The sequence below is a fragment of the Sapajus apella genome, unplaced genomic scaffold, assembly GCF_009761245.1.
Source record: "Sapajus apella isolate SASKATOON/1434 unplaced genomic scaffold, GSC_monkey_1.0 scaffold20, whole genome shotgun sequence".
In the NCBI taxonomy this organism is placed as follows: Eukaryota; Metazoa; Chordata; class Mammalia; order Primates; family Cebidae; genus Sapajus; species Sapajus apella.
This window is the reverse complement of record NW_022436960.1, coordinates 7,848,321-7,858,092: the sequence shown is the minus strand read 5'-3', so window position 1 is coordinate 7,858,092 and position 9,772 is coordinate 7,848,321.

Genomic DNA, 9,772 nt, shown 5'->3' with positions numbered 1-9,772 from the left:
GATTTCGTCTCAAAAAAAAAAAAAGAACTGCCTGATACTGGGTAATCTATAAGGGGAAGAGGTTTAATTGACCCATAGTTCTGTATGGCTTGGGAGGCCTCAGGAAACTTACAATCATGGCAGAAGGTGAAGGGGAAGCAAGGCATGTCTTACATGGTGGCTGGGAAGAGAGCAAAGCACCCCCATGATCCAATCACCTTCTACCAGATCCCTCCCTTGACACATGGGGGTTACAATTTGAGATGAGATTTGGATAGGGACACAGAACCAAACCATATCAGAGATCATCTTGAAATAAGTTAAGGCCCAGCAATCCCATTTCTGTGTATATACCCAAAGGATTATACATTGTTCTGTTATAAAGACACATGCACACGTATGTTTATTGCAGCACTGTTCACAATCGCAAAGACTGGGAACCAACCCAAATGCCTGTCAGTGAGAGACTGGATAAAGAAAATGTGGCACGTATGCACCACGGAATACTATGCATCCATAAAAAAGGATGAGTTCATGTCCTTTGCAGGGACATGGATAAAACTGAAAACCATCATTCTCAGCAAACTGACAGAAGAACAGAAACCAAACACTGAATGTTCTCACTTATAAGTGGGTGTTGAACAATGAGAACACATGGACACAGGGAGAGGACATCACATACTGGGGCCTGGAGGTGGGGGGCTGGGGGAGGAATATCAGGGGGTGGGGGGATAGGGGAGGGATAGCATTAGGAGAAATACTAACGTAGATGATGGGGTAATAGATGCAGCAAACCACTTCCATGGCATGTAACAAACCTGCGTGATCTGCATATGTACCCCAATAAATTTTTAAAAAAGAAATAAGTTGAGGATGGAAAGTATAAAAGAGTATGTGGCAGTTTTAAAGAATTTGAGTCTGTTGTCCTAAATGAATATTATCCTGAGAGCTGAAGGAAGTTGCCAGCGATGCTGCTGCTGCTGAAATGTGTTTTAGAAAAGAGGAGCCCTTGAAGACTTGGGACAGTGTGCACTTTTTGAAAAGGGGAAAAAAAGGATATTTTTCCAATTATAGACCCATCAGCTTGATTTTCATCCTTACGAAGTTCTAGTATATATCACGAAGCACCTTGAAGAAGAAATAGTGAGTCCAGGACTCGAAGTGAGAATAAACATGCGTGTCAGACTAGCTTCATTTCCCTCCCCCACGGAGTTTCTGCACAGGAATCATGTTGTATACTTCGTTGTGTTTCTACTATATTTGTTAGCAACTGGTGTGTAATAAATTATTCTAAAATTTAGTGAATTAAAAATAAACACTTATGATCACTGACAGTTTCTGTGAGTCAGAAATTTTAAATTGCTTGGAAATTTCTCATGAAGTTACAGTCAAAATTGTGGCTGGGGCTGTGGTTTTCTGAAGGGTTGACTGGGGCTGGAGTATCCTCTTCCAAAGTGGCAAACTTGCTCACATGACTGGCAAGTTGGCACTGAATATTGGTGAAAAATCTCAGTTTCTCTTTATGTGGGCCTGAGGATGCGTGAGTGTTCTCACAACATGGCAGGTGCCTTCCCCCAGAGTAGGGAGAGACACAGAGACAGAGACAGAACATGGCAGAAGCCACCCTTTTTATTGCCTAGACTTAAAAGTCCTAAAACATTATTTCTGCCACATATTGTTCAGTAGAAGTGAGTCACTAAGTCCAGTCTGCTTGCAAGAGTAGGACAATAGGCTATGACACCTTTTGAAAGGAGAAATGTCAAAGAATTTATGGACACATTTTAAAACCACCACCCCACTGTCCGGTAATTTAGGAATAATAGTATATATTATGCATATTTACCCACAAACATTTATTGCACATTGACTTGTCCGGTGTGTTGTTTGGAGCACCTACTATGTGCCAGAGACTGTTCTGATCACATGGAATTGGCAGATTAGTGAAGCAATAAACAATGCCATGAAAACTACAGCTAGAGAGAGGTGCACGTGTGCATGTGTGGGTGGGTCGGGGGAGGTGAACTTAGGGTGGTCAGGAGGCTTTCTGACGAGGTAGCATTTAAAATGAGATCAGGAGGATGAGAAGGAGCAAGTCAAGGGCAGAGAAGGAAGCAGAGTGTTCCTGGCAGAGTAAATGATGCGAAGGCACCAAGGCAGAAATGAGGGAACAGAAATGCAGGTGGGGTTTGGAGAGATGTGGCCAGAGACAGGGAGAACCAGATCACTCTGGCCTCCTGGGTTGGGGTAAGCAGCTGGGCTTTCCTTCCAAGTGTGATGGGAGGGAGGAAAACAGCAGGGAGGCTTTTATCCTTGGCAGCAGTATGAATTGATTGGTGTGTTAACAAGACCACTCTGGCTGCTGGGACATGAATGATAAGGGCCAGAGGGAGGCAGGGCGTGCAGTGAACAAGGCGCAGCAGAGGTCTGGGGAACGGAGCTGGAGGAGGCAGGGCGTGCAGTGAACAAGGCGCAGGTGCCACTCGAACGACAATAGGAACTGTGGCGATGGAGAGAAAGAAGTGGTTTAGGGATGACTTTTGGAGATAGAATTAGCAAGATTTGCTAAGGGAGTCTATGTCACAGGTGTGGCAGAGAAGAGAGGTAGTAAGCACAGTTCCTCTAGCTTTGACTTAAACAATTGGGTCGGTAATGGTGGCACTTAGCAATATGGGAAAGATTTGGGAAGGAGCTGGTTTGTGGGGTGTGTGTGTACGCGTGCACATGTATGTGTGTGTGCATGTGCACATGTGTTGCACATGTGTTGGGGGCCCTGAGGAATCAAGTGATCAGTTTGATAAACCTGTTGGACACCCCAGTGGAGATGCTGAGTTGGGCAAATGTGTCTGGGGCTCTGTGGGGGAGTCAGGGCTGGAGACGTCCATTTCAGGCACTGGTATGTAATGGGCCTATATCTGCCTACTCTGAAATGCAGGCAGTGGAGTAGCAGGAAAATTAGCTTCTAGAGCATAAAAGCTAAGAGGAGAATGCATTTTACAAGAAAGGGTCAACCATGTGGCCCCAACAGAGAGGCGGAAGAAGATGAGAACAGATGTGCCCATTTGACTGGGTGACATGAAGGCCAAAATTGCTGTCATGAGAGCAGTCTCCGGGGAGCGGAGGACAGAGCATTGATTGGAGTGAGCCAGAAAAAGAACATGAGAAGAGGAAGGAGAAGCAGGGCCATAGAAACTCATTCAAGAGGCTGGGCGCGGTGGCTCATGCCTGTATTCCCAGCACTTTGGGAGGCCAAGGTGGGTGGATCACCTGAGGTCAGGAGTTTGAGAGCAGCCTGGCCAGCATGGTGAAACCCCTCTCTACTAAAAACACAAAAATTAGCCACGCGTGGTGGCAGGTGCCTGTAATCCCAGCTACTCAGGAGGCTGAGGCAGGAGACCACTCGAGCCCGGAGGCGGAGGTTGCAGTGAGTCCAGATTGCACCATCGCACTCCAGCCTGGGCAACAAGAGTGAAACTCTGTCTCAAAAAAAACAAAAAAACAACAAACGAAAAACCTCATTCAAGAAGGTTTTCTCATGGAGGGGAGCAAAGATGAGTTGAGAGCTACAGGGACATGATGAGCCAAGGGAGATAGTTTTGCTTGTTGGTTTTAAGATAGGAGATACCACAGCAGTGTGTGTGTGTGTGTGTGTGTGTGTGTGTGTGTGTGTGTGCACTGATAGCAAAGACCTGGTAGAGAGGAGAGAAATGAAGGTTTAGGAAGAGACAGGAGAGAAGTCTGAGAGGGGCCTCAGGGCACAAGGGGAAGTGGTGGCCCTGGTTCTGGGTCACATCATCTATGGCAACAAGAGCAAAGGTGGGAGAGACAGGCACCGGTTTGTATAGGATGAGCATCTTTAAAAGGAGAAGGTCAGGGAGTGAAGCAGGGTTTCACTCCCTGAAATGAATCACCTCAGGTGATTCATCTACCTCAGCCTCTCAAACTGATGAGGGTTTCCTCAGCCTCCCAAGTAGCTGGAATTACAGGCATGAGCCACCATGCCTGGCTAACTTTGTATTTTACTAGAAACGGGTTTTCATCATGTCGGCCAGGTTGGTTTTAAACTCCTGACCTCAGGTGATTCATCTACCTCAGCCTCTCAAACTGATGGGATTACAGTTTCACTCCTGTCTGGGAGTGAAGCAGGTTGAGCCGTGGGGAGAAGGTGGACAATCCCTTTGAGTAGTGGCTGCAAGCTCCCAGTGAGCTGGTTGAATTGCCAGGCTCCATTTGAGATTGGTGGCTGAGCTTAAAGTGAAATCAGTTTCTCCCCAGCTGTGTTCAGCTGCTAACATGCAGGTGAGGGATAGGTGAGTGGCTGGATTCCCAGAGTGGTGAGAAAATGGAGGCTATGTGTAAAGGAGTGAGGGTAATGAGGGATTACAGAATCTAAGTAGGCTAAGTAGAGAAGTTGCAGCAGTTTAAAAAAATGTCCAAGCTGGGTGCCTTGGCTCACCCCTGTCATCACAGCACTTTGGGAGGCTGAAGCGGGAGGATGGCTTGAGCACAGGAGTTTGAGACCAGCCTGAGCAATACAGTGAGACCCTTGTCTCCATCTTTTTAGAAAAAAAGGAAAGGAAGAAAGAGGAAGAGGAATTTTTTTTTCCTTTCCTTTATTCTTTTTCTTTTTTTTTTTTTATTCTTTTTCTTTCTTTCTCTCGTTCTTAAAAAAAAAAAAAAAAAAAGAAACTATATGGCAAAATGTTAATGCGTGCTCCCACAACAGGGTGCCCCCTACTTAGTATATCCTTTTATAAGGAAGCTGAGCTGAAGGTAACTCACAAGGAGGCCTTTGGGGCAATACTTATGAGCAGGGTCAGAATAGGAGAGATATCCAAGACGGCTGATCACTAGCAGCTCGGGATTGCAGCTCCCACTGAAAGCGCAGAGAACGAGAGGACGCCACACTTTCAGATCAATTTTTGTTGCTCACACACCAGGAGATTCCCAGCGGAGGAGCCCCACGTGTTGCCAGCGTGACTCTTGAGGCCGGTGAGGCGGTTTTGCCGCTGCCTTTGTGTGGCGGTTCTTGGTGCAGAGTCAGAAAAGCACCATCAATCTTAAAGCCGCTGTTTTGGCCAGAGCAGTGGGTTGCTCAGATTCTAGCACCGGGAATCAACAAGTTGGACGTCCATTCAGAAACCCAACTATAAAGACGGTAATTATAAAGACCACAGATGGATAAATCTATAACGAAGGGAAGAAAACAGCCTAAAAAGGCTGAGAATACCCAAACTCAGAACGTCTCTCCCTCTACAGGGGATCACAGTTCCTCATCAGAAACAGAACAAGGCCTGATGGAGAAAGACTGTGTTCCATTAGCAGAAGCTGGCTTTAAAAAGTGGATGATAAGAAACTTCTGGGAATTAAAAGAACTTGTTCTAACCCAATGCAAAGAAACCAAGAACTTTGAAAAAAGGTTTGAAGAAATGTTAACAATAACACACAATTTAGAGAGGAATATAAGTGAATTAATGGAGCTGAAAAATACAACACAAGAACTTTGCGAACTATGCACAAGTTTTAACAGCCGAATTGATCAAGCAGAAGAAATCAGAGGTCGAAGACCAACTTTATGAAATAAAACAAAAAGACTAGATTAGAGAAAAAAGGATAAAAAAAAGAACGAGCAAAGTCTCCAAGAAATATGGGACTATGTGAAAAGACCTAATTTACGTTTGATAGGTGTACCTGAATGTGACGAAGAGAATCAATCCAAGCTGGAAAATACGCTTTAGGATATTATTCAGGAAAACTTTCCCAACCTAGCAAGGCAGGACAATATTCAACTCCAGGTAATACAGAGAATACCACAAAGATATTCCTCAAGAAGACCAACCTGAACTCACATAATCACCAGATTCACCAGGGTTGAAATGAAAGAGAAAATACTGAGGGCAGCCAGAGAGAAAGATCAGGTTACCCATAAAGGGAAGCCCATCAGACTCACAGCAGATCTCTCAGCAGAAACCCTACAAGCCAGAAGAGAGTGGGGGCCAATATTCAACATCCTTAAAGAAAAAAACTTTCAACCCAGAATTTTACATCCAGCCAAACTAAGCTTCATAAGCGAAGGAAAAATAAAATCTTTTGTGAACAAGCAAGCACTCAGAGATTTCATCACCACCAGGCCTGCTTTACAAGAGCTTCTGAAAGAACCACTACAAATAGAAAGGAACAACCAGTATCAGCCTTTCTAAAAAATACCAAAAAATAAAGAACATCAACATAATTAAGAAATTGCATCAACTAATGGGCAAAACAGCCAGCTAACATTAAATGACAGTATTAAACACACATATATTGTTATTAATTCTAAATTTAAATCGACTAAATCCCGCAATCCAAAGACACAGACAGGCAAAAAAAGCCAAGACCCATTGGTATGCTACATCCAGATCCATCTCACATGCAAGGATACATAAAGACTCAAAACAAAGGGATGGTGAAAAATTTACCAACCAAATGGAGAGCTAAAATAAATAAATAGAAAGCAGGAGTTGCAATTTTTGCTGATAAAATAGATTTCAAAGCAACAAAGATCAAAAGAAGCAAAGAAGGATATTACATAAAGATAAAAGGATCAATGTAACAAGAAGAGCTAAAGATCCTAAATATATACGCACCCAATACAGAAATATCCAGATATATAAGACTTATAAAGAGACTTGGACCCCCACACAATAATAGCGGGAGACTTCAACATCAATATTAGATAGATCAATGAGACAGAATGTTAACATCGATATCCAGGACTTGAACTCAGATCTGGAACAAGTAGACTTAGTTAACATTCGTAGAACTCTCCACTTTAAATACACAAAATATACACTCTTATCAGTACTACATCACACATATTTATAGGTTTAAATGAAATATTGGTTGGCTGCTTGTTAATTATTTTCTTCCCTCATTTTTTATTTTTATTTTTTTATTTTTTTATTTTTTATGTCTCTATTATTAAACACAATTACAGGCATACCCAGTTTTAGACTGCATTCTAGCCCGGGCAATAAAGCAACACCCCTGTTCTCTCTCCCTCTTCCTCTTCCTCTTTCTTCCTTTCCTTTATTCTTTTTCTTTTTTTTTTTTATTCTTTTTCTTTATTTCTCTCATTCTTCAAAAAAAAAAAAAAAGAAAGAAAAAAAGCCCACAAGTTTTTGGCTATTCCTCTTCTGAAGAGTGAAGCCTTATTCCCCTGTCCTTGAGTGTGAACTGGATTTAGTGACTTGCTTTTAACATATAGAAAAAATGAGCTGCAACAGCAATGGATGTGAATCTGTGCCACTTCAGAGACGTGGTTAGAGAAAGCAGTGCAGCTTTCTCCTTGCTCTTGTTCTTGGATCACTCCCCTAGAAAGCTGCCAGGTCGTGAGGACGTGCAGGCAGCCCCATGGAGAGCCCATGTGGCAAGGAACTAAGAGAACTTCTGCCAACAGTGAGTAAGGAACTGAGGCCTCCTGCCAGAAGCCATGTGAGGGGGCTATCTTAAAAGTGGATCCTGCAGCCCCAGTTGAGCCTTCAGATGACAGCAGCCTCAGCTGACAGCTTGATGCAACCTTCTGGGAGGCTCTGAGCCAGAGATGCCCAGCTATGCCAACCTGGGACACCAGACTCTCAGAAAGTGTGAGGGTATAAATTCTGGCTTTTTTTTTTTTTTTTTTTTGAGTTGGAGTTTCCCTCTTGTTGCCCAGGCTGGAGTGCAATGGCATGACTTCGGCTCACTGGAACCTCTGCCTCCCAGGTTCAAGTAATTCTCCTGCCTCAGCCTCCCAAGTAGCTGGAATTACAGGCATGAGCCACCATGCCTGGCTAACTTTGTATTTTACTAGAGATGGGTTTTCATCATGTTGGTCAGGTTGGTTTTGAACTCATGACCTCAGGTGATTCATCTACCTCAGCCTCTCAAACTGATGGGATTACAGGCATGAGCCACCGCTCCCAGCCATGCTGGCTGTTTTAACCTGGTAAGTTTAAAACACTCATTACTCAGTATTGAGAACTAATGAACTAATGCAGCAGTTAGTTCTTTCATCTTCCACTATCACGTAGTTAAAAGTGAAAAGGTTCATGGATCAGAGCCTCTGGGAGACGGAGGTCCTTCAGAAAGCATCAGGAAGGAGAGGAGGTGGAAGTCAGGGAGGGAGAAGCCTGCAGTGGAGTGGTGCGGGTGCTGCAGTGAGTGTGCAGCAGGGTTCAGCAGCTCTCAGTGTGGACTCTAACCCTGCCCCATGCATAGCTGTGCAGCATGGCCCAGGCACTTGACCTTCTGGAGTTCAGGTTGCTTATCTCTACAAGAAGACAATGCTGCTGTAGGTGGCATTAACTAGCCATTGGGGGAATCTCATTTTCCCCCATTTCACCACCATGGAACAGTTTCAGTACTGGTAAGGACACACAGGAGGGTTGCATGCCAAGGAGCAGAGGCGGGTCATCAGCGGGACTGGTGGACCCGGTGTGAGCACCTACTCTTTCCTGCCCTGCTCTGTTGGTGGACTCACTCGTTTACGCAGAGAGTTTTGGCTTTTGGGCTCACTTGGCCTTTTTAAATTTTCTTTCTAAAGACAGGGTCTTGCTCTGTTGCCCAGGCTGGAGTGCAGTGACCTGATCATGGCTCATTGCAGCCTTACCTCCTGGGCTCAAATGGTCCACCGTGCCCTGCCTTAGCCTCCCCCTGCCTCTTTTTTTCTCCCCTTCACTGATGTGGCCAGTGGGTCCTCAGACAAAATCCACACATATTGTACACCAGACACACCACACCCTAGACATACCACATGTCCACCATACATGCCACACACACCCTACATAGTAGACACATCACACACACAGTTCCACACACACCACCCACAGAGTTAACATGGAAGGAAGGTGAGGACTGTTGGTGAGAATGGGGCAAGCATGTGCACCTGTCCCTTTGTAGGGAGCAGGAATCCCGACTCACACCCTTGGCCTAATTCAGCCCTCAGGCCAGAAAGCCACGGACCTGCAGCCAGGGCCGGCCGCCACCGTAGAGCAATCTAGGCGGGTCTTATCCTCCTGCTTGTGCCTCTCTGTGCCTGAGTGTGTGTGGAGGAGCAGACCAAGGAGCTGGAGGCTCAGGCTCCAGGCTGGAATGCTTGCCTACCCCATAGCTAACAGGATCTGCTCAGAGTGGTCTGAGGGTTGAATGAGATCACAGGTCTAAGCGCTGAGATGGTGCCTTTTTTCCCTCCCTCCCCAGATAACTCCTGGAGTAGGGAGATTACCCGCTTCCCATTTTCCTTTTATTCTTGCCCTGTGCAAGCAGAGGGTAGGCAGGAAGACTCTGCAGCTGGCACCTAATATCAGGAAGAGCCAACGAGGACCCACTGAGGCACTCAGCAGACTGGGGTCACACATGTCTCCTGCTCCTCACTTTACTGTCCTGTGACTCTGGTTGGGTAGGCAAAATGTAGTGGCATCTTTTGGCACAAAGGCCATGGAGCAATGTCGCATAATGACATATGCCATACCACTGGATGGTTTTACCTCCATCAGAAACACCACAGAGCGGCCGGGCACGTGGCTCATGCCTGTAATCCCAGCACTTTGGGAGGGGAGGCGGGTGGATCACCTGAAGTCAGGAGTTCAAGACCAGCCTGGCCAACACGGTGAAACCCTGTCTCTACTAAAAATACAAAAATTAGCAGGGCATGGTGTCATGCACCTGTAATCCCAGCAATTCAGGAGGCTGAGGCAGGAGAATCACTTGAACTCAGGATGCGGAGGTTGCAGTGAGCTGAACTTGTGCCACTGCATTTCAGCTTGGGCGACAAAGT